The 26840-nt window shown below is 38.3% G+C and overlaps 1 protein-coding gene and 1 long non-coding RNA gene across 2 annotated transcripts in view; one reads left to right on the forward strand and one right to left on the reverse strand.

Moving 5' to 3' along the window:
* Positions 1–26840, reverse strand: part of LOC140330525 (uncharacterized) — a 104094-nt gene that overhangs the window by 66580 nt on the left and 10674 nt on the right. The gene's annotated exons all lie outside the window — the stretch shown is intronic.
* SNTB1 (syntrophin beta 1) overlaps positions 1–26840 on the forward strand; it is a 112686-nt gene that overhangs the window by 5619 nt on the left and 80227 nt on the right. The gene's annotated exons all lie outside the window — the stretch shown is intronic.

The raw sequence follows: 26840 nt of genomic DNA on the forward strand, positions 1-26840 counted from the left end.
TATGGTTTGCTGTGGTTTCACCTTTATTTTCATCATAGAGCTGCTGATCTGCAAACATTATACAATGGCTTCCTATCTACAAATCAGCTCCTCCAATGTCTGCACATCATTGCCCAGAACATTTTACTAATAATAAATAATGGCGGACCAAGCCTGCATAAGGCGTATAGGGATCAGTGTATAAGTATAGCCGTGTAATATTATTATTGAGAATTTCAGATTTAAAGAGAACAAACACAAATTTTTAATTAATTCTATTGTTTAGGTTTTAGTGCCGAGCATTCATACAAGAAATAAATAACTAAGCTGTGACCATTACAAAGAGTCTGATACATCAATATTCTTTTAAATGAAGAATAACTGTAATGTGACAATATTCTGTAAGAAAAGCTGCATGTGTTTTCATACAAGAAGGGGTTATTCTGTAGATGTGTGAAAGCTGAACTCTGATTGGCTGTTGGTATTTTTATATACCCCTATACACATCATGGATTAAAATGGACAGGTTCAGCTGTCTGCTAATAATAATATTTATAGTAGGGTTGTTGTTATGTTGGAGTTTGCAAAGAGCAGGAATTTATACATATAAATACATATAAATATATATATTTATATATTATATATATATACAGGTAGTCCTACGAGATAAGGACTGCAGGTTTGTTCTTAAGTTGAATTTGTATGTAAGTCGAAGCAGGTACATTATTTTAATAAATGCAATAAGGACAGATGTTTGTCTCAATATATTATTAGGCAGTGAGGTGTCAGTTACTGTATCAAACCCTCACTGTGAGTTAATCACAAACAAAGCAAAAAAAAAATCTTTATGGAGCCTAGACATTAATTAACTTCTGGAGCAAGCTGTGCTTTGATATGCAAAAAGAAACAACTGCAGAGTTTGTCTTGGTCAATAAAGAATTACAAGATGTTACAGATCAGCTCAGCTCCTAAAATCACCCACAACCTCAGCTGTGTTTAGTAAAAGATTATTTCTGCAAGTCACATAAACTGCCCCCTCCCCCATCCAGCCTCCTTCCTGCATACAAGGGAGCAGGGAAGCCCCGTTTGTATCTAGGAGGCATTCGTAGTATTATTATTATTATTATTATTAATAATAATAAACAGGATTTATATGGCGCCAACACTTTACGAAGCGCTGTACATAAAAAAGGGTTGCAAATGACAAACAAATACAGACAGTGACACAGAAGAAGAGGAGGCTGCCCCGAAGAGCTTACAATCTAGTATGTAGGATGTACCTGTACTGTATAAATAAAATGATACAGAATAGTGCCTCAGCATTAAAAACATATTCACCTCCAGTGCACCACCCGCTGCTTTCATTAGTATGACCCATTGTTTTCCTTTCTGCAGAAATTGGTGGTACTGCCATAGGAAGCAGTGATCATTTTCTGTGCAGGAGATGCAATAATTTAAAGTCTTATTTTAGTAATGGGGTCACCTTAAGTAATTGGGCTTCCTTAAGGCAGCACGTGAAAGAGAGCCTTGAGCCAAGAGCAGCTCCTTTGCCCTGCGTAGGGTTTACACTGCACGCTTGGCAAAGTTGATGTTTCCATTGTGTGCCTTGGTTTTTAGCACTTTTCTGTTGGCCGACCTAATAAAACGGAACTTAATTCCTGGAAAAAAAAACACGACTTTAGCAAAGTTTAATTTAAACAAATATAAAATATACACAAAGGGCCATACAGTGCACATTATGTGTTCTGCAGCAGGCTCAACCCTGGTCCCAACCTCTCCCATTCGCTTGGGATCCTGGGGCAGATTGCAGTATATAGGGGCAGATTGCAGTACATTTCCCAAAAGCGACATGTCTTGTGTGTGGCTAGCTGGTTAGGTTTGATATCCCTGGGTGCACAGCAGCAACATTAAAATATCAGCTCCTGGTAGAGGATGACTTTAAAGTGACAGGGTGAAAAAAGTTGCAGAAATTTGCTCTGCAAAGAAAAAGTCTTACAGTCACCTCTCCAGTGCTCTATTTCTCCGACCTTTCCTTGGCTCCAGTGCCACAAACCTCAGAATCTTCCAGAAATGTGGGATGCCTATGCCCCTCATTGTGTACTGTGGCACCGTCCTCTTACCACTGCTAAGTTTGAGAGCCATGGTGCACTTGACCGGAAGTGTTGAATGCTGCAGCACTGGAATGGAGAGATGGTTGGGCCACTGGAGAAATTTATATAGAAACTATTCTTTTGCCAGGTTGTCCCTTCTTTTTTTCTGCCTACATGCACTGCAGAAAAGTCTGTATGGTATCTCTCATGATGGGTATGGAAATTGGCTTTGTAGTTTCATTTTTTTGCAGCACAGTGACAGTGTAGTAAAGCATATAGGAAACATGGACAGACAGTTTTTCATCCTTTGTTGCATATCAGTATCGCTGACCCCCTGCCATCTATTTGCTGGCACCTAAACTTCAGAATCTTTGCTCAAGACTCAAGATTTCAAGATGGTGACAGTAGAATATGTCAATGCCTTAGGTGCCGGCACAGATAATCAGATGGGCACGGTGGCTCAGTGGTTAGCACTCTGTCCTTTGCAGCTTTAGGTCCCGGGTGCAAATCCCAGCAAGGATGCATGGATTTCACAGGTTCCCCCGTATTTGTATGGGTCACCTCTGGGTACTCTGGTTTCCTCCCACATTCCAAAAACTTGCAGTTAGGTAAATTGGCTTCACCCCAAATTGTCCCTAGACTGTGTTAATGACATATGATTATAGTAGAGACATTAGATTGTTAGCTCCTGTGATGGACAGTAATGACATTACTATGGACTTTGTAAAGTGTGATGTAATATGTTGGCGCTATATATATATAATATTAATGTACATGCCTTGAATAAAAACAAATACCACTTTTTATTCGATCCCGCTTTAGGCTCCTAACATTCAACAAGCTTATTTCACAAAGCTAACTCTCCAGAATAAATTTCCTTATTCTCCATAAAGCAAGTTATTTTTAGCAGCCTATAAGATTTAAACATGACAATCACAGGGCTGAGATTTAAAGATCTTTATCTTTCACTTTGTGAGCTAAACGTGTGTGTTCTAGTGTGCGGTGAACTGTTACAGACCTGTAATTAGTCTACAGGAGTGACATTTATAGGTTAATATCATCTAACAAGATAAAGGAAGTGAAATGATGGAAAACAGATCTAACAAAGCTACACATAATCATTAGTTTCCTGTTCTATTTAATTAATCCTGAATCTCATTATATTATAATTTCATTATTAAACATACATTTTATTATTTTGTTATTTAGAATTGTATATTATTTAATTTATTTTGTTTTATTTGTTCTGTTTCTTTTTTGGGTCAATTAACAAAAAGCCGACATTACATGTTTTTTTTTAAGTTGTGATTTGACCCGATCTTCCCTGTTCTTGTTCCTTCTTTCAAATCAGAAGTTGCTATTTTGTTCATCACTCGCAGCCATTAAGGGTTCAAAATCCGCCTCTGCTTTTTCGAAATGTCATTCACTTTGTTTTAGAATTTTACATTCTGGTCACTTTTCCAAGCTGTGATTGATTTCTCTTTTCATAGTAGAGCCATTTGTGCCATTTCTTGAATTTTTTTTTTAAAGGATAAAAGTTTTTTAGGGGCGCTAAAGGTTATTTTTGTTCTGTAAGTACTATTGTATGCTTTGGCATAGGCTTACAAGTCAAACAAATGTTTCCTTTTGTCAAACTGTGCTATGCCAAAGTTTTATATACTCTATGTGTTATATTTAATAAACAGTAACTATATGTACTGGTAGGGAGGATTTACCGCTGCATTCCAGGGCCTCTTTTAAGGGATTCTTTTCTTTACTTATGCAAGGCTAAGCAGCAGAATCACTCAAATATTAACCCTTTCACCTTCCTTTATCTAAAGTGCTGGAGCTTACACAGGGCTGTCACATTACATGAGTTCTTCTTCTCCATACCTAAAAGTACTGGGTATTTCCTTTAAGTTCCTGGAAATGTTTAGTGCAGGAGAAAAAGAAAGTTGATCTTCTCCAGTCTAGGGACCTAAAGTAGAACTGTGACCAAGCTTAGATTGAGATACTTACTTATTCATAAAAAGCAGTGAATGAGCTTTAAATCCAACCCACACTGATATTTAACCTAATCTCTTACAAAGTTAAATGCTGCAAATGGTAAAGGATGAATTAGACCACAGTGCTTGTGGCTACGGAGGCCAGTGAGGGCTTGTTGTAAAATATAGTTAATGTTAATCTTCCTCATATCTAAGTTGCTGGAGGTGTAGCTTACTGCATATGGGACAATGTTGATTGGCCCACAACTGTCACATGACATGAGTTTCATGCTTCTCCATACCTAGAAGTACTCGGTATTTCCCGGAGTTGCTTAGTGTAGCAGAGAAAAAAAGTAAAAGCCAAGACTGGAAGAGATAGACTATCATAGAAAAACCTGTGTGATACAGCAAACCTGAAGTGGATTTCCTAAAAATAAATTGGCAAATATTCTTAGTCCTGGACCAGGTCAATTCCAGGTTTGCTGTATCACCCAGGCTCTTCCATGATATCCTATCTTCTCCTGTCTTGAAGAGCTTTAGTTAATCATTGTAAAGGTTGGGACAAATGACCTGGGGACTTAAAGTAGAACTGTGGCCAGGCTATGGAAATTCAAATATTTGCTTATTCATAAAAAGCAGTGAATTCATTGTAAATCAAACCCTCAAATATCTGAAGCTCCAGGCACTGGGGAAAATGCATTCCTATAATCCATAAGTGAAGCACGGAAGTCAAGTCAGATATCTACACCCTGTTCTCTTCCAAAATAAATGCTGCAAATGTTAAAGGATGAATTACATCACAGTGCTTTGCAGCTACAGAGGTCAGTGAGGGTTTGTTGTAAAACGTATTTACTTCTTGTTAAGAATAAGCAAATAAATGAGGCTCATAGCCTGGTATCACATCACATATCCTACATCTTCAGTCTCAGACATTGGGCCTGATTTATTAAAGCTCTCCAAGACTGCACTTTTATCAGTGAAGCTGCGCGATCCAAAAAAACCTGCAATGAATCTGTTCTAGAATTGAAAACATTGAAAACATTTGCTACCATATAGCAAATGACTTAGAGAAATCCATTCTAGGTTTGCTGGATCACCCAGCTTCACTGATGAAAGTGTATTCTCTCCAGCCTTAGAGAGCTTTAATTAATCATTCCCAATACTAGAGGTAGAAAAGTATCAAATTGGGCTTTAATTTCCCCCCTCATTATCAGCAAAACTCACCTTTCCTGAGCTCTTCTGCTGCCCTAAGCAGTTCTAGAAATTTCCTAGAAGGAAATACCCAGTACTTCCAGGTATAAAGAAACATGTGACTTAAAGAGGAACTAACTTCCCTAACCTTCTGTAATGTGACGCGGGTTCTGGATCTTGACCATGCTGGGATGAACACACAGGAGTTCATTCATCTCTGCAAGTGCTGGAATTATATCCATGCCCGGTTCAGTGTACATTGTAAAAGAGATTACAAACAGGCCGGTAAGAATCCTTTATTGCAGAAGAGTCTATTCTGCAATAAAAAGTCTGTCTGCTCATTTTTCAGATCTAGGTTAAAGTTCCTAACTATAAAATATCCTTCAGATGATATAGATCTATACTTCCAGTTCCAGCTCTGAAGTTGGAGAAGTCAAGCCCTTAGTTATGGCATGTGCCCGGGATCTCAGTTCTCTCAGGTGCATACAAAAAGATTTAAAGTTTAATACAATGCAGTTCAACAGTAATGTCAGCTTAAAACTACCAATTTGATGGTGGAGCACCTAACTACTGTACTCCGTACGCTGCATCTGGTCCTGATTTCATTGTGCTTTCTGACTTATAGTTATTTAAGTATTTGCAAGGCATTCATGCCCACGGGTGTCTTTATATTCATTGAAGCACATTTGTAGCCCTTTGTATTCATAACAGAGCGTTCATGGGGATAGAAATAACTGTAATTGATCCATATGGAAAACAAGGTGAACAAAGTTATAGAATTGTACAATGCAAACTGAGACTAATAAAATTCATTGTAGGACACAGCAATGACATTATTCCTAAAATAAAAGGGGATTCTACTTTGCCCTAAGTATTGTTTATGTAAAGAAAATGGGAAAGGACACTGGTATATAATGAGAAACTGATGAAATTGAAGAAACTTCCGCCTACTTTTTCTGCGGTAATCGGGCAACTAATTTGCAGTCCGGTGCAAATGACAAACAAATACAGACAGTGATACAGGAGGAGAGGACCCTGCCCCGAGGAGCTTACAATCTAGTAGGTGGGGGAATTAACACACAATAGGAGGGGAGATATGTAGTGCTGGGAAGTAGTGATGGTTTCAAAGGACAGAAGACGGGTAGGCCAGTTTGAAAAAATGGGTTTTGAGCGCTCTTTTAAATGAGCAGAAAGTAGAAGCAAATTGAATAGGACGAGGAAGACCATTCCAGAGAGTCGGGGCAGCTCTAGAAAAGTCTTAGAGCCGTGCATGTGATGAGGTTATGAGTGAGGAAGTCATTAGTAGGTCATTGGAGGAGCAGAGAAAGCAGCTAGGGGAGTATTTTTTTACCAGGTCAGATATGTAAGTGTGACAAGAACTGTGGAGAGATTTGAAGGCAAAGCAAGGAGCTTGAATTAGATTCTCAGGTGAAATGGAAGCCAATGAAGAGAACTACAAAGAGATGCAGCAGACGAGGAGCGGTGGGAAGGATGGATGAGTCTGGCTGCTTATAATATACTATATATAATACTGATATAATACCCCTTTACTATCTAAAACTTTTTTACTTTATGCAAAAGTTTTTTACTTTTTTTTTACTATGTAAAACTGATTTTGAACATTAAGAATAGGTTTATTCTTTGATTTGATAAATCTTGCAAGTTTTCCAGTTGTACTGTAACAAGTTTGCTTTCCTAAGATTTTGTATCTTTGAACCAATAAAACTTAAAATGTAACTTCAGTGAAAATACAAACAGTCCTTAAAAAAAACATGCAAATGATAAAACTCTTAAATATATGATATATACTGCCCTCTTCTTGTTACCTGTTGCCCTTCTGGCTCCTCATTTCATGTCTGACTATCCAGGTTGTGGTTTTGCTGCTGAATTTGCCTCATTTTGGCTCTTTGCAGTTGTTCCCCTATTCTCCTGTGATGCTATCATGTTTCTGATTCCCCATTCGCAGATGTTGTGAGACATTAAATATTGTCAAGAAGAAAGGTGGTGTAGGAATGGTATTTAACATGTTCACTTAATGTCAAGAGGCTGTAATAGATTGCCAGTGATTAAAAATAATATAATAAATTAAATATATGAATGGACAGTTTTATTCATGGAGTAATGGATCAATTAATAGTGTAAACATGAAGGACCTATGAATGTGTTTCATGCTGGAGGGCCCAATTTTTGCATTGTGGATTGAGGCGCACAAAGAATATGTTTTTGATTATTCTTTTTAAATGACACCCCACTTTTGTTGCAGCACACCCAACACATGGCAGTGCATGGTAGAGCATTGCAATGCATTTAAAAAAAAAGCTTTTGTGCTTTTTTTCTTTGCACAGTAGAGTTTAAAATGAACGGGTTAACCTGATGAATGCAGATTACAACATGACATGGGACCGCATAGATCTAAATAGTTTCTGAGGGTTGCCTAATACTTTAAAGCACAAAAACATTATTTTGGTATTGAGTGGAGTAGAGAAGGATATAATATTTGTCAATTTTTATTGCTATTTTTGTTCCTTTTTGGGAGATTTCACTTCTTGTCCTGGTGACCAAAGGTTTTTTTTTTTTTTATAACATTTCCTTTGTTATATGGAGAGATAGGAATGATTGGAAATTGTTTGCTTATACCCCAGTTAGAGATAGAGATCCTTTAACAGACATGAGACCTATTACAGTTGAATCCGATGATCATCATTGCATGTTTTTTGGTATGATTTACACTTCCAAGCTGATTTACTAAAGTGGAACTAAAGTTATTATCCAATCAAGAGAACATTTTCATGCATAATAGTAAATAAAACTGTGTGAATATTCACCAAATTCATTTAGTTACCAAGCCCAAGTGTGCCTATTCTTGTGTTTAATGTTGTCACAGAGCCTTTTTATAGCATTGTGATACTGTCACACATGATACAATATCATTGCTCTGTCATTAGCAGGAGATAAAGATTGCACTCAGGTCATTGCACTAACTTTAAATACTGATTACAAATGGCATGTTATCTAAATGTCCAATCTTATCCATGGCCTGCCTAATTGGATTCCAACTGATTGCAAAGATTAGATAGCACTTCATTTGGAAATTTTGGAAAATCTAATGTTTGTTGTACAAGGATTCTACAATTTATTGAAAGTCATGGTGACTCTAGGAGACAATTTTTCTTTTAATAATCCCTTGATTGCTGAGGGTTTTTACCATTGACCCTATTGATCTTTTGCTGTCTTTATAGTGCATTCTCCAGCACAGTTACTGGATTGCCACAGATTTATAATGGGAATACCAATCATGGCCACACTTGTCGTATTCATTACAGTCAAAGTTATAGTTTCCAGGTGCAATCTGAAACATTTCTTGTTTGCACATATTGCAGATATTTTGATTGATTCGCCATCTATTGCTATGAAGGACTTTAATACAAATTAACCAAAACAACTCTTTACATGAACTAAAACAATTCTTTACTTTTTACAACTCTTTATATTATTAACTTTTAATTCCAGGGAATTTGCTCCTGCACCCCACACAGACACATAACAACTATGAGGCTAAAGGGCAAATGCTAATGAATGGATACCCAAAGAGGCAGCAATTTTGTCTAGACTGACCTGTTGTTTGTAAATGAGGCAAATGACATGTGATGGTATGCAGGAGACTAGCAAATTGCATGCATGTGTGCTTAAAGTGGAAAATGTACAAATACAAAGACCAGGTCACTGCAGAAACTTTGTAGCAGGAAAATAAACTCTTTGTCCTTTCTGTTCATTTGTTACAGTTGCAGCTTTAACTTCAGCCTTATTCTGTGTTTTGTTCAATAACTCATTGAGGATGGAATTTGTCATTGAACATGTCTCCGTGCTCTTTATCTGTTGTGTATAGGCCTCCCGATCCTTACCCATAGTGTTGTAGTTGAAAACTTGTCCTTATAGGGATCATGTTAGAATAAAGGACGGCATTACATCCACTGAGGGCCACACTTAACCCTGTTGCCCGACCATTAATTTCAACAGACTTCTGATAAGATTGTTTGTGCATTTAATATGTTATGTAGTTTTTATCCCATCTTGTGTAGACATTGAAAAAGTTCTGGTGCTGGCCACCACTATCTTGGATGTAATGTCAGCAGCGCCAGGGGACTCAAAGCTGCCACTCAAGTGACACTCTATAGAGGTCTTTCTCAACCTTTTTACCCCAGAGGAACATAGTTACATAGTGGGTTAGGTTGAAAAAAGTCCATCAAGTTCAACCACTAGGGAAATAAATATATTCCAGATATAAAACCCTATAAGTTGGTCCAGAGGAAGGCAAAAAAAACCCTGGTACAATTTGCTTCAACAGGGGGAAAAAATACCTTCCTGATTCCATGAGGAATGTCAAGTGTTCCCTGGATCAACAGTCTCTGTTATATTTACTTTAAAGCCTTAATCCCCAGTTATATTCTGTGCTTCTAGAAATCATCCAGCCTTTTCTTAAAGCAATCTATAGTAGTTGCTGAAACTACTTCCTGAGGTAGCTGATCCCACATTTTCGCAGACCTTACAGTGAAGAATCCCTTCCTTATCCAGAGCTTAAACTTCTTTTCCATCTAGACGCGAAGAGTGCCCTCTTGTTCTTTGTAATGATCTCAAAGTCCTAAAGCTGCATACACACTTGCAATTAAAGTTGTTGGAAAGGATCTTTCAGGATCCTTTCCAAAGACTAAGTACTCCACAATGCATGAACGAGTGTTGTACATACAGCACCGTTCTCCTCTATGCAGAGAGAAGAGCGACAGAGTGGCACCCCGCTGTGCGCTCTCCTTCTTCACTTGCATTATGATCCTTCCTCGTTCAACGTCCGTGGATCTCCCAGGACTGTCGTTCGGACGATGAACGACGCACCCTGTACACACTTCAGATTTTTGTCCGATACCGGCCCTGAGCCGATTAGCCGATTATTGGGCGAGAACCATTGGAAGTGTGTACATAGCTTAACACCCCCTATGCAATCCACCAAGCCCTCTTAGTCTTGAAGATATAAGCCTCAATATTAAAACACTTGCACCTTTTCTTCTTCAAGGATTCTTTGATGATCAGAAGCATATTCTCAGCAATTTTTAATTATTATTTTTATTATTATTAATAAATTAAATAGGGGTTGCAAATGACAGACAAATTCAGACAGTGATACAAGTGGAGGAGAGGACCCTGCCCCGAAGAGCTTACAATCTAGGAATGATACAGAACACCACATATGCTCCTGGTATCCAGAGACCATGTGATTTTTGCCTAGGCTTTATGACACATGGCAGTTTACAAGCTGAGTTTTTTTATTTTGTGGTTAATATTGCTTCTAGTGCATTTGGGGTTATATAGTTCAACAGGAAGGATTCTGCGTGTCACAAATTCCTGCTGATCCCTGGAATATAAGGCTCTGTTCTGCAGTTGAATAGCACAACGTATTCGGTGCACTTTTCAGGCACGTACATGTCGGTGCTTGCACAATGCTGTTTAATCTTTGCTGGGGTTGATAATGAAAGGAATGGTATGTGGAGCATCTGTTTCCCTCCGCATTGTGAAACTTTGTATGCAGTCACACTGTCTTTTTATATCATGTCATAGCCTGCCAGGCTGTCCTCGTATTGTATATCCACTGTACTCTCCATTGTATGGCTAGTGTGGGGGCTCAGCAGTGCATAGCGGTCACGGAGCTCTAACTGTCAGCCTTATTCTGTGTTTTGTTCAATAACTCATTGAGGATGGAATTTGTCATTGAACATGTCTCCGTGCTCTTTATCTGTTGTGTATAGGCCTCCTGATCCTTACCCATAGTGTTGTAGTTGAAAACTTGTCCTAATAGGGATCATGTTAGAATAAAGGACGGCATTACATCCACTGAGGGCCACACTTAACCCTGTTGCCCGACCTTTAATTTCAACCGACTTCTGATAAGATTGTTTGTGCATTTAATATGTTATGTATGTTTTATCCCATCTTGTGTAGACATTGAAAAGGTTCTGGTGCTGGCCACAACTATCTTGGATGTAACGTCAGCAGCGCCAGGGGACTCAAAGCTGCCACTCAAGTGACACTCTATAGAGGTCTTTTTCAACCTTTTTACCCCAGAGGAACATAGTTACATAATGGGTTAGGTTGAAAAAGTCCATCAAGTTCAACCACTAGGGAAATAAATATATGCCATATATAAAACCCTATAAGACATAGTTGGTCCAGAGGAAGGCAAAAAACCCCTGGCACAATTTGCTTCAACAGGAGAAAAAAATTCCTTCCTGATTCCATGAGGAATGTCAGGTGTTCCCTGGATCAACAGTCTCTGTTATCTTTACTTTAAAGCCTTAATCCCCAGTTATATTCTGTGCTTCTAGAAATCATCCAGCCTTTTCCTAAAGCAATTTGTAAATGTTGCTGAAACTACTTGCTGAGGGAGCCGATTCCACATTTTCACAGACCTTACAGTAAAGAATCCCTTCCTTATCCGGAGCTTAAACTTCTTTTCCTCAAGACACAAAGAGTGCCCTCTTGTTCTTTGTAATGATCTCAAAGTGAATAATTGGGACCATTTATGTATTTATACAGGGTGATCATATCTCCCCTTATGCGTCTCTTGTCAAGGAAGAATAGATTCAGTTCAGCTAATCTCTTCTCATAGCGGAGCTCCTCCATTCCTTCTATTAGTTTAGTTGCCCTTCTCTGCACTCTTTCTAATTCCACAATGTCCTTTTTGTGAACTGGTGCCCAAAACTGGACTGCATATTCCAGATGTGGTCTGACCAATGCTTTGTACAGGGGCAAGAAAACACGTAAAATAATTATGGGGTATCAGGGAACTCCTGGAATGAGAAAATGCTTTTTGCATTGGGTGCCAGTAGGAAGAATGACCCACCTACCATTAGTGATCAGAATGCCACCTTTAAAGACAGCTAAAAAGGTCATTGGTTTCATGCAGATGGCTCTGCAAAGTGGTGTTGGATACAAGTACCATCCTATGGGAAGTCAATAAGCCAAAGCTTAACAAACCCCTGGAAATCTCTGAAGGAACCATAGGGATTCACATAACCGTGGTTGAGAATGGGTGCCAACGCAACCAAACACCAGGCATCAGGTTTATCACAGGGGGTTGGGGAAGGAGTCCTTAACCCTATGCAAGCTCCATCAGGATCAACTTAGAACTTACCTAGGCTTTCCACTCTATACAGGATGGAAGACCATTTACTTTCCCTCTCTTGGACAAAGCACAGGTACATCTTGGAGTAGGTTAACTTAAAGTAAAATGACCTGGCCAGTTGAACCTGAGAAAATATTAAAAAACTGCAAAGCAGAGGTGACCTTTTGTAAAAAAAAAAACGTTTTATGTTTAAAGTTTAAGTTTCATTATAGATGATAATTATAATACAATAATCTTTATTTTACCTGTTTGGAACAATAGTGGCATGATGGTGCCACATCCAATTTCTCTCTACAATACGTCCATATATCAAAATAGACTTTGGAGGCACTGTTTCAGTAATTTACATCTTCCAAAATTTCAACACAGTTATAATTTATTTAAACATTAAAAAGTGAGATATATCTTTGGTTATTTGCACATATGTAAACATACAAGCAGCATGTGTTAAGTCTCACGTGTTTTGCAGATTCTTCAGAAGAGTTCGGTTTGATATATAGAAGTATTCATTCTAGATCATTTTCAATTATCTATTTTTTTAATGATTGATGAATCCAGAGATGTAGAATATAACCTGGCCTTACTACCTTCTATCTCTTCATCAGTTATTGAGTCCATTCATCAACTGGCAGAGATGGGGTAAGCCAAGCTCCATTTTTCCAAGAAAAGTTATATTGTCAAATAGTTCTAGCTGTCTACATTTCTGAATCCATTGATCATTTTAATATCCAGTTTTCACTGACGGTCACTTCTGCTAATGCATTTTTTGTCATCTGCTCGGTTTGATTTTCCATGGTTTTTGACATAAATACTTTGAGCGTAACATTTAATGATATTTCTAGCTGTACATATGCTACAGGGCATTTTCATATTTCTACAAAAAAAATGTGGAAAGACCAGACCGAAAAGCTGAACCCTTCCCATCATTTCATTTCACACCAATTACCCCTTAGCTCACAGGTAATTCCTTCGTCCTGTCTTCGCAGCAGCGGAGTGACAACGATTGACATGTACAGATCAGTAGATTGTTGTCAGATCAGAGCCACCCTGCTATTTCAGTCTGATGTCATTCTTTTCATTACTTGGGTTTACCTTGTAGCTGAAAACTCCACTATTGTCTTTTAGGTCCTGTAATTGGCAGGATTATCTTTTAATTCTGCAGACTGAAAAAAGGATTTTCTATTCTCCAATAGCAGTGCTGTATAGATCTCCAGATATTACGTAGAGTTAAACTTCAGAGAAATTGAAAAACAAGCCTTGCAATGTTGGGGAATAGAACACCACCCCTTTTTATGTTTTCCCTTCTGCAGGCTTTTTTTCTCTCCGTATGCTATGTACAGGTAGTGTGATATCATCATGTACAATGTAGGATTAGCAGTCCTGCATCATTAGAGAAGAGGAGCCAAAGACCCCCAACAATGGAGGGATGAGGGGCATTCCCAGGGAATGAGGGGTAGGATAAGTACAAATATACAAAGGGACAAATATACAAAAAAATACAAAACAAAATACAGAACATGGTAACATAGACAAACAATAGAATCGGTTACATATAAAAAATATTAATATAAAATTTTTCAGATACAAAATGTCAACAAACCAAATATTATAACATGTCTAGCACAAAACATGCATAGCACAAAACCATATATAAATAAAGTACAATAAGTAAAGTGGAAAGAGAAAAGAGAAGAAAAGTAGAGTAGAGTAGAGTAGAACTGGAGTGAAAATATTTCTAAGCAATTAGCAGTCAAAACTCTTTCGATCCTACGAAATCTATCCACACTGACCATGTAGTCATGAAAACTTAATTCCGGTCATGAAGTTGTGCCTTCTTCTCAACTCCTCCATACGTTGTATGCGTGATAATTCTGCTGGCCATTCTTTTAGGGTTTCTTTATCTTGACCCCAGTACCAAGGTATAACGGTGCTGGCGGCTGCTAGGAAAAAACATAGGGGACTCTTCTTGGCCGAGCATGTGGACCCAGGCAACATAGACCGTAACCCAATGTAAGGCTCCACAGGTATTGAGTTTACCAGTAAAAGGTTGTATAATCCAACAACATCATCCCAAAACCGTTAAGTAAATGTCCTTTTAAATGCTACCCATGACAAACACAAGCATTCATTTCTTGCAGTGTGACACAGTCCCCACTAAGCTTGTTTTTCTCCCCAGAGTTCAGCAAGTGCTTATATCAATGTTTCTTGAGAACCTCTTGAAATACCTTTCAGGTCTTAAGGGAACCCCTATTATATTTATTATATCCCCAGCTCATAGTACATTAGTGTGGTGGTCAGTGGGAGGAATGCCTCTTACATTGCTGGCCATTGGGAAGAATGTCACCCTTACATATAGCCAAAAAGATCATTGGAGTCACTTAAACTGACCTGAGAATCATAAATTGCTCATTGCTTATAGAACCCCTAACAACCTTTTGGAGAACCCCCAGGGTTCCATGGAATTACTTTTGACTGTTGGTAAGAATTAGTATACTTCTCACGTTTTCATTGCTATATGCAGCTAGGTAGTTTGACCTTCTCTATTTTTTACTAGTGCCCATTGTGTACCAAACAGAAGGTAATAGGAAAACCAAACTTTTTGAGTTTTCACCAGAGGTAAAGGGAAATGTTCCAATGAGTTGACTTATATTCCAAAAGTTTTGTAAATCTGTCTAGCCAGTCCTCAGTTTTATAAACCCTTCCTGATAGCAGAGCTAGGTGGGTACTCTACCACTTCTAACCCTTAATAATATGCTTGTAATGAAAGTTTCCTAAGAATTAGGTAATATCAGGTACATTGCCCAACATTGTTTTCATCTTGCCACATCAATGATAAAATAGGATCGATGACTTTCATACTAATGCATTTTGAAAATGTGCCTCTTACATTGCAGAAGGTTCCTGGGATACATTCCTTACACGGTGTGCCAATGGCATCCTAGAGATGTTTTTTTTCTCTTTCAGTAACTTTTTGACCTGAATGATAATAATTTTAGGATTACAGTCCAATCTCTGTGTGGAGCGTAACACAAGGTCTCAGGTGTTTTCGTTCCTTGGACTGGAGATTTGTTAACAATCATCTCATTGTCCGCCGACTTCTATCACGGAAGCTGACTGTTCATTATGGACAGTAACAGATGATTGTACAAGATAAAACCTCTGATCCTGGTTTACGGGATCAGGTGCTGGCATTCTAAGTGAGTGTTAAAGGGCAAAGCAAATGCAAAAACATTCTGTCTGACATTAAGGAATAGACTATGGTCAATATAACTCAGGGCTCATATATATAACATGGGGTGTTTTCCAGCATTTGCGTATTTCAAAGGCACCAAAAATTCTATTGACTTTAACAGAGCAGTACCTAATACCACAATGACATAAATCATTCTAAAACTATCAAGAACTAAACTGCTCTAACTTACCTTTTCCCCCTTTTTTCTAGTTAAATGCTAAACTCCTCCAGATCTGGAGCCATGGGATTTTCCATTTCTCTTTCTGTTTATAACAGATGTGGTCCTTCTTTGAGTGTCCACATCACTGATTCCTATTGTCTTTCCACCGGTCTCGTAGGGGTCCAGAAGAGGATGCAAAAGTGGTCACATGGCAGAAGGGGGCTGTAGGGCAAAGGCCAGTGCAGGCACAGTTGCAGCACTAAATTAGGTGCCACTAGCACATAGAAGAGGCTTTGTCCTGGGATCTGGGCAAATGGTTGATTTTTAATATCTTGTCTTTAATACAGTGTAAGGTCAATTTGGGGGAAAGCCACGTAACTGCATGATTTTGGAATGTGCAAGGAAACCGGAGTACCCGGAGGAAACCCACACACACACGGGGAGAACCTGCAAACTCCATGCAGATAGTGCCCTGGCCGAGGTTCAAACCTGGTACCTAGCACTGCAAAGACCTCTAAGCCGCCATCCTTTACAGAGCAAGAAAGGCATGCAATTTTGTAGGAAAGGTCAGAGGAAGAACTACTTTTGAAGGACCTCCTAACATTTCTTAACATATATTGTGGTGCACCCTTTTCCAAAAATTTCCGTCAGTTGGCATAAGCACCATAAATGCAGAACCCTGGTTCCCAGGGCCCCAAAAGGAGAGATGAGCTAGAATACAAATTCAAGAGGTGAGAAGCCACCAGGAATAATTGTGAAAGAACTTTAAAATCGATTTCAATAAGGAAGACATTTAAAATGTCCTTATGTGCATGTGAACATTTTTATATTAGCGCCATTGAGTCACCAATACGAAAATTCCTAGACTATCATGTACATAGCTTGGAGAAATTTGATTACAAAGGTTGGAGACACCATTGTCCATATTGAGTGAAATGGGAAGCGTTTCACAATTCTATATATAGGTTGCAAGGAAATGTGTGGTTTGCTGAAACCTACAATTTTTTGCTTTGGGCAATGTTTCATGGATAATATACCCAAGGATCGAATGAAGTACCTAATGTAAAATAACTCTTTATTTTGTCTATCATTGAAATGCTTGTTGGGTAAAGCAAAAGAGTGCAATTATGAGGCCAGTAGGAATACCAGAGTGTTGGGGCCAGGAGGAAAGGTCTTGTTTTTAGAGGATATCCACATCTTACAGTCAATATCTAGGTATTTAGGTATGCCAGGAAGACCCAACTGAGCTTCTAAAATTTGGGGAACCTGCACCCCTTTTAACCCCAAATTACTTTGGAAGCAAACTTTTACATGTCATTTTTCTCCAAGTGAATTGGAAGGAATCAACAACAGCAGATTATTTTTTGGTAAAAGTGTCATTTTGAGTTAAATTTGCCCATCCAGGATAAATTATAGAAGGATCCTCAATCTATCTCCTCTGTAAGAATTTTAAATAAAGGAAGATCGGTATTGTGATAAAGCTGGGTTAATATCAGGGAAAGTTTAATATCAAGATAATCTGATCTCATATAAATCACATGTTATCCCCATAGTTTTATTAACTGTTAATCTTGCCTGTGTATTCATTAGTTTCTACTTCCTTCAACAAGATGAAATTGGGTGTTCGTTATGTTGAAATGAAGCAATAGCTGCCATCCCTGGGGGCAGCCGCAATGTGCAATAGTGAATACCATGTGGAACTGTATTAGTTTTGGGTGCAACTTTAAAAAGGAAATTTAATAAAGATGAGTTAGAATATTAGATTTTTATTGCTACCGTATCTTTGGAGTGATTTGTTTCTCTCTTGCAGTCCTTATGACACAACAAAAGAGGAAATTCCATTGACAGAAACAGGTGTCCCATTGGGTGATTTTCCTGCAGGTCGTTTTCCATAGACAATTTAACAAACTTCAGAAAGCTTTGCTTTATGCATTGAACTGTACTGGGTTGTGACCTAAGCCCAGGCATTTGGTTGCATGATAAGACTTTTTTTCTCAGCCATTTTAACATGGGGCACCCTTGAAATAATTTTCAGGTCTTCAGGGAACCCCTTCTATAATTAATATATCCACAGCTTACAGTATATTAGTATAGTGGTCAATGGGAAGAATGCCTCTTACATTGCAGGCTATGGGGAATAGTGTCACCCTTACAGATAGCCAAAAGTATCATTGGTGTCACTTAAACATACCAGAGAGTCACAAATTGATCATTGCTTAAGGAACCCCTGGTAACTTTGGAGGAACCCTAGAGTTCCATGGAACCCCGGTTGAGAAATACTGCTTTAGACTAACAAAACTCATCTTCCCATTTTCAGATGAATTGGTTACATTGGATTATAAACAAATGTTCTTTAGACGATAGATTGCCTCTACCCGATGCCACTTCTTCCCTTTCACCAATGGTGTTGGTGTTCCCCACCAACTTCCATACGCCTTTCTTCTTGCTTTTACTGCCAGCTACAGATTCCCCCCACCCTTACCAGCCATTACCTCCTCCCTGTATGAGTTGGTATACCCATTTTCTTAGTTTACCCTGGCTGGCACACTAATTTATATAAAAAAGTTGACTTGTGGCATTTGAGAGGCTCTATAGATTCTTGATGTTTTTTACATTTTCGGTCCATTTTTTTTTTTAATATTGTTTTGAGTTTTGCTGTGCACCCTTTTATTATTGTTCATGCCATTTACATGCTCCTAATGCTCATTATACAACTATGAAACTGTGTATAAATCTGTTGTACTTTTCTTGCCTTTCCCACCATATTTTTAAATAAATAATTTAAAAAAATACTTTAGACTAGTTGATTGTCCAACACACAAAATCATATGGATTCTTTAGTTTTTTTGTTATACATGTTACCAGCATAGGTGGGTGCATCATTTTCAGCAAGAAGATATTTGATCTCTTCCATGACTCGGTGGTTTAGAGGTAGCACTCTTGCCTTTGGAGCGCTAGGTCCCAGGTTTGGATCTCAGCCAGCACACTATCTGCATGGAGTTTGCAGGTTCTCCCTGTGTCTGCGTGGGTTTCCTCCAGGCACTCTGGTTTCCTCCCACATCCCAAAAACATGCAGTACGGTTAATTGGCTTCCCCTCAAAATTGACCTTAGACTACATTAATGACATATGACTATGGTAGGGACATTAGATTGTGAGCTCCTTTGAGGGACAGTTAGTGATATGACTTTCATTAATATTAATGACTTTCCTCATTCAACTCAGCCTGTCATGGTTTGAGCAAAGTTGAGCTTTTAGAGAAACTCGCCTGCTGGTTGAGTTGTTCTGTTGGTGTTTGTTCTATTGAACCCATGTCAAAGTCTCACTTTTAAAAATATTGCTTCTGTCTTGGAAAAAGGTTCAACTTTTGCAGCTGATTTGGCATTCAGATGTATAATTCAGTGATTTTAATTGTTCATCAACAGTTCCCCCTGAAATACAATAATATGAGACCAGAGAACAGAGGCTTGTTCATGGGCTTCTCAAGATGTTTGTGAGGCTGATGAACCTGTATGACTGAGATCCCTGCTATTCCTACAACCAGCGTGTAGTAGCAGAGCTGTCCGCCTCCTCACAATACATATCTATGCAGCTACCTGGCCTCCAAGCAATTAGTGTCTAACTACTCCCGTGAATGAAGCCTGAAAAATGTGGAAACTGCTAATTTCAGGGCTGGAGATGGCAGTGAATGATATACATGTTTACACAAGACATGTTAGAACACCGGGCCTTTTTTTTCCTAAAGTGACATGAATAATGTTGGCTGGATTTAGAAAGGAACGCTTTTGTCAGACATAATAAGCGTCGTTGTTTACAAAGGGAAGCTTTCTACAGATGTTAAACACTTGATGTTTTACATTCGGGCCTAGTCAACCATCGACAAACTCTGCCTCCTACTCCTGGTAAAGCTGCAAAACTTCACCACTAAAAAACTATTTGTGTTGTATTTTTAGGAAGGAATGGTGGAACCGCAAAGGATTATAAATGTTATATTGAGTCTGTGATCAAATATTTCTCCATATTTCAGTGGTGTATGGTGAGATTCTGACACAGAGCAATTTTTTCGCCAGAAGTTTTTTGGAGCTGGGTGGGAAGAGCCAGTAGTTGGATGGTGGTCTCTGTATTGTGACCCAACTTTTCAGTAACCATCCAAAAACAGCCGGGTGGTTACTGTAAAGTGCCAGGTGGTACGCCCAGCTAAAAGGGGCTGGGGTGAGCACTGAAAAACCTTTGTCTCCAGATCATTAACTCTTTATTTATTATTACCTTTAATCAATCAGTTCAACCTCCCTGCACCAAACATATTCTAGGATGTCTAACACCCCAACCCCCATAATGCTTCTTCCCTTATCAATTCTTTGTCTAAAATTTCCCCATACCTAAAAATTGAGATTCATAATCTTCGGTATACCCATATTAATACCCCATTATCCTTTCCCTGCACCAATTCTTCTAATCCTTACATCCCAAACACATCCCATTTTTTATCTCCAGCACCTAATATCCAGTTTTCTATAAACCTCTTCTCTGCACCTAACCTTTATAACGTGTCCACTATTTATATAATCTCCAGAAACTAATAATACTTAATGTCATACACCCAGCAAACTCCTTTCCCCTGGCCTCAATATTTATAAATATCTAACACCCCTACTCTAAAAACTCCTCCTTTACACCTATCCCCCCAACCCTTTAACCCTCCAGTACCTTACACACCCCTTTTAAATCCTTCATCATCTTAACCGCTTATTCACACTCATCCCCTAACTTTGTAATTCCCCTACACCTAACACACCCCATTCATACACTCCAGCACCTAATAATCCTTTTAACATCATACCTGCTCCTCTACAACTACACTACAACTTGTCCACATTTGATATTATTTACCATCATAATTTTTCCTCCTTCTTATCCTAGCCTAGCCTCTATAAATTATTATTTCACACCTAATAACCCGTATCCCTAATAACCTCTCTTTTACCCCAATCCCCAAGTTTATAACTCTCCAACAAACCTCATCTATGCTCTCCTGCAACTGATAGCCCTTACTTTCATAACTGTTCATTCACACCTGTCCCCCATTCTTTTTGCTAAACACACCCCATTCATACAATTATTATTATTATTATTATTATTAATAATAATAATAAACAGGATTTATATAGCGCCAACATATTACGCAGTGCTGTACATTAAACAATCCAACATTTTATCATCAAAACCCCTTCTCTGCATTGATACCTTTGAACTCTCAAATATAACTCGCTATAATTTCTAAATGTATATATAACTATATTTCTATGAATGTCTAACATATCCCATTTATATTTTCTTGCTCCTAATAACTTCAACTCTCAAAACCCTTCATCTGTACCTATCCCTCCAACCGTATACTTCTCCGAAATCCCTGAATAGGCAAAGTGGCAGACATTAATTTGAGAAAGAAAGAATCAATCCTTGCATTTTTTATGTTTAACAACTCTTCTGGGATATAAAACAGTTCAGCAGTCGTTGAAATTTTTCACAGAGTGTTCCATAATTGCTTGATTCATTGTGGGAATAGATATTTTCTAACTGTCCTATCCTATCAGTGTATGTGATCATCAGGGACTTGGCTTGCTCTGTCCTTCTATCTCCCTTATCTTTATTATTTCGAAGATAAGGAAGCAGTGGTTTATGAGAACATAGACCCATGCAGTGCTAAACTTTGTCTTTTCCAGTTATATATAACTTGTTTAATAATGCAGTTCAAAGGTCAGAAATGAAACGCAAAGTAAAACAGCCCGAGACAACCAGTCTTATTGTAATATATAGGGACCTGTTCAGGAAAAAATGAATTGTGATTGGCTGTTGTGGGTTAATGTTAACTTATTGAAGAATTCTGTAGAAGTTGTAGTCATGAAAACAAAAGAATCTTCCCATAGTAATCAGTTTTGCCTGCTGGCTGCTTCACTTCTCCTCAGGCCATAGCATGCAATTCACACTTCTAGATATGTAGAATACTTGCTCCCCGCTGCATGCTATGGTTCCTACCACTGGCTCATACATCACTACAGGATGTATGGACAAATGGTGAAAACCATTGTGGTCAATGGGGTAGCAGGAATTTGAGTCAAATACCTGATGCAGCTGGGGAGGCAGGCAGCAACGTTGCCAGAAAGGTGAGTTATAAGCTGTTTGTTTACAGAGTGTTTTTTAAATATGAGTTATGTTGGGGTGGTCACTTGCAAATAAGCCCAGCATTAGATAACTCTATATAAAACCCCTTAAGTAATATGTAAGTGTAAGACTTTTAGGTATTTTTTACCATATAGATACCACAGTAGTCCCCCTGTCATAGCCATCTTTGTTTGATCCACATTTTGGTTTATACTTGAGTATAGATGATAATGGTGTTAAAAAATGTATAACACAGATCAGTCTTCACTGCAGCTTCCCACCTTTGATTTGTTACAAAGTTACAATGTTGCCCAGCCTGCAGCAACCTAATTTTATAATCTAAGCTTGAGCAAAGTCACTTGACCTCAATGATTGTGCTTTAATGGTGAACTATAAAGGTATACAGGTATTGTATATCAGGGGGTGTCCAATGCAAGTTCGTAGGGTCAACTATAAATCAGGAATTTGAAAAAAAACAGAGTAATTTTCTAACACCTTTTAAGTCCTTACAACATTTTTTCGTGTATATTACATTTTGAAAATGATACAAATTCTGAAAACAAGTGCTGATCCTGGCACTCAAGGACTGGACCTAGACATGTCTGCTATATATTGTTACATACCATGAAATTATTCACATGCCTTTATTTCTCCAATGCTGTGTGTACTAAACTAAAATTGCATTGGACAAATGAAGACAAATTGGAACAGCGATGCGGTACAGTGGGGCCAGCATCCTTTGTGTTGATTTACATCTGGGAGAAACATTTTGATATATAGGATATAGGATATCATACGGATGAAACCCATGTAAAGTAATGTCTCGTACAGATGTCCGATGGATATCAGAAGATTTATTAAGCACCATACACATGTCAGTACAGTACAATGTTGGGGGACCGCTGTACACATGCCCGATTTATACCTGAGACAAGCACAACCATTCATCCCAGCCAGCTATTATGTGATGTGTCTATATAACTTTAGATCCAGGTCCGTATGGAGGTGGAGAATAGTGAGCACCACTCTTTCTATGCTTTACCAAACAGAGTCAGATTTTGCTGATAGAAAAACTTTTGCTTACAGCTCTTATTTTACACCTACCCAGACATTGTATAGGCCGGATTAGAAGAAATTGCCAGAGTAGAATCCTATAATTGTGTTAATGTGCTAGAAAGTGGGAGTGAGCAACGGGCAGCTTTTTGAGGATTGAGACACGAAGGGCGTATCCAGGTTTTCCAAGCCCAGAACATTACATAAATAATTTCTTACAGACTGGCCGTCAAGATTCATTGATGTTGTATAGGCAGTACCTAGTAGGTTAGTTCCCGGTCTCGAGTGTTTGCCACAATGGTTGGGGAATATCTCAAGCCCCCAAGACTCATGCTGCCTGGAGCATCATTTACTTTTATTTCAATGCCATAGTGAGTTGCAGGTGAACAGTGGCTCATTCTCAGGCCCATACCCATGCATGTGCAATACAACTTCTGTATAAGGTAGACAAAGCCCACAAATGTCTTGTTTTGTGGACCCAAATACCTATGCTGTTCTTTACACAGTTGACACTTGTAAGAAGCTGAATTGTGTCAGCTCATTAAAGGATAACTACACTTTATATGCCTTCCCAGATGCATTCTTATTTTCCAATTATGCCCCAAACCTCCACTATTTGTTTATATCCTGGTGATGGATCTTGACTTCACCAGTGCCATGACTTTTCATAGGGTTCTGCGGAGTCATGGACACAATGAAGTAGAATGTGAAGAAACATAAGAGGCTACAACATATAAGCATTCACCTGGAATGAGGGAGTTCAGACAAGTTCAGAACAATTAGAGGGGTTGAGGATCAACTCACTTTCCTTAGCTAACAGCACAAGTTTGCACAATCAGGACTGTATTTGCCATAATGGCACTTGTAGGACAAAGTCTGGAGCAGCAATGTAAAGTAGGCACTACCAAGCATCAAGCCATACTAACCCAACTATTCCTTATTGTTTCCTTATTTTCTTTCCTTACTCTGGTCACACCTGGAAATATTTGTATCTAAAATCAGCAATTTGTAAAAGTGAAAGTATGTATGGGGTATGTTGAGAATAGCCAATTCACAAGTATAAACTAGACCACATGCCTTCTCCAACAGCACATTCTATCAGTAGTTTTATTAAATGATTACACAATACAAGAGGCAGAGCGTGTACAAACGTTTGCCACGGTTGAGGTGTGTTTAAGCCAATATGATATCTAAACATTCTAGGCACAAACCTATCTGCAGAACTGGCGTGTTGTTTAAAGTTCACCTTGATGTTTTCTTGACTTTTGCTCTCACATTTTGCTGTTTTTTCGTAACAGATCTACAGGTCGAAAGTCAGGTGTAAGCTGACCTAAGAAGTGTTTGACAGGAACTGAAATGACAATGGAACAAATCACTTGTAGGAAAAATAAATATTGAAATAGAAATCTTGTATTCGCTGCACTGCTGTGTTTCCTGGCATTGGGTGAGATTTGCAGTTTTACAAGCTGATAGTCAGCTCATACTAGTTTATCTGCAGCCTGTCCGTAGAAGATTTTATGGTCACCTCCTGACAGCAAAAAAAAAAAACACTTTATAAACTCTTATTATTATGCCTTATTGGCATTTTACCAGCTTGACCATAGTCCTGTCACATAGTAATATATGGCTACTGGCAAACCTGGACCTTGGAGCTTACAGCTAACATCCATAGCCTGTGGACCTTGCAGCACAATGCAAAATCAGCTTAACATTTTCCTAATCCCCTCCTGTTAACTTTATGTCCTAAAGTTATCTGTAAAGAAAAAAAAACACCTACCCTACACCCATATTTTGCATCCCTGGCCTGATATTGTCACATTTTCAAAGCAGTCCAGTCCACTATAAGAATGTCACTTACTTACTTACTTACCAAATCCCAGGTAAGCATGCATATAGCCCTGAACCGGACACATAGTGTGCCAAATCTGGGCAGAAAGACAATGGGCCCACTCATTAGATGACAATGTGGAGGACACCTGGAATTTATATTATTATGGTTTACATTTTGTAGAATGATATAGGGGAGAGAACATAATAGAGACAATGTTAGCCTGGAGTGGGGCTTTAAGCTCTAATCTTACCTAGGTTTATTGTTCATACTTTCATAATTTTGCACTTATTTCTTGCATTTGTTTATGACCGGGTATTCATTATGCTGTGACATGACCAATGGCTGCCATCAACGCTGGCTGACCCCTCCACAGCCACAAGAGCATTCACCTTCCTGGCCATAAACTACTTAGCTGAATCAAAGCCGTTCTTTTATTGCAGACTTGCTCTCTGCTTAGTTTTTACATGGCCATTTATGTGTATTCATTTTACTGTCTCACTTCTCTCATTTATTATATTCTCTTGTCAGCATCTCCTCCTTGCCAGGGATTGTCAGAGCTGCACAATATTCCTAGATGTATAATATACATCATGTTGGTGGTGATAAGGAGTTAAAGTCACAAGGTTGGCCTTGCCAGTGTTTCTTGGAGTATTTTTCATTTCATACAACTTATAAACATGACACCTGTTATAAACAGCAGTATTTAATGCGATAGCAACAGAAATCATAAAAACGTATAAATCTGGTAAATGTATTAATTAAATCACCCAAGTCTTTTGGTTTAAATGTATATAATCTATGGGTCTTTACATTACACTGTGTTGTCCATTGCAATGTGATGTTTATTATAATGCTATTGCATTGCATTGTGATGCTCATTATACTGCAGTTCTATTGCATTGTGATGCGCTTTATACTGTGTTTTTCATCACACTGAGATGTCCATTATACTGTGATGTCTATTATATTGCAATCTCCATTATACTGGGATTTTCATTACACTGTGATGCCCATTACATTACGATATCCATTATACTGTTGTGTCCATTATACTGCAATATTCGTTGCATTATAATGTCCATTATACTGTGTTTTCCATCATACTGTGATGTCCATTATACTGCAATGTCCGTTACATTGTGATGTCTATTATACTCTGATATCCATTACATTGTGATATTCTTTATACTGTGACTTCCATTACACTGTGATGTCCATTACATTGGGATATTCTTTTCACTTTGATGTCCCAGAATTCTTTTTAAGCTGTGGGCGAGTGACAACCCCTGTATTGAGACCCAATTTTTCAGCAAGTAACCACCCAAAAACAGTCAGGTGGTTACTAAAAAGTGCTAAGTGGTGCACCTAGCTAAAGGGGCAGGGGATAACACAGGATTATACTGGGATGTCCATTAGAATAAAATGTCCATTATACTGTTATATTCATTATACTGCAGTGTCCAATACATTGTGATGTTCATTATACTGTTATGTTTATCACACTGTGACATCCACTATTTTGCAATGTCCTTTTCCTTGTGATGTCCATTATATTGTGATGTCCATTACATTATGATATCCTTTATACTGTGATATTCATTACATTGTAAAGTCCATAATATTCTGATGTGCATTACACTGCAACATCCATTACATTGTGATGTCCATTATAATCTGATATCCTTTACATTATGATATCCTTTATACTGTGATGCCCATTACACTGGAATGTCTATTACATCATTCATGGTACTTACAAGACAGCTTGCACAGCTCAGGACAGAGAAGGTATCATGGACACAAAACATATTCTCCTTACTTGACAATGCTCATCTATGACATGATAAGACAAGGGGGCAGTTGCACAACCTGTAAATCCCATCTCCACCAAAGTGTTACATAAATGCTCAGTAACCAACCTACCTTGCCTCATATAAATACTCTACCTGCACCATTGTCAATCTCAAAAGTTTCCCCAAGATGATTCAAAACTATTTTCCTATTAACA

Source organism: Pyxicephalus adspersus, chromosome 5 (genome assembly GCF_032062135.1).
Source record: "Pyxicephalus adspersus chromosome 5, UCB_Pads_2.0, whole genome shotgun sequence".
In the NCBI taxonomy this organism is placed as follows: Eukaryota; Metazoa; Chordata; class Amphibia; order Anura; family Pyxicephalidae; genus Pyxicephalus; species Pyxicephalus adspersus.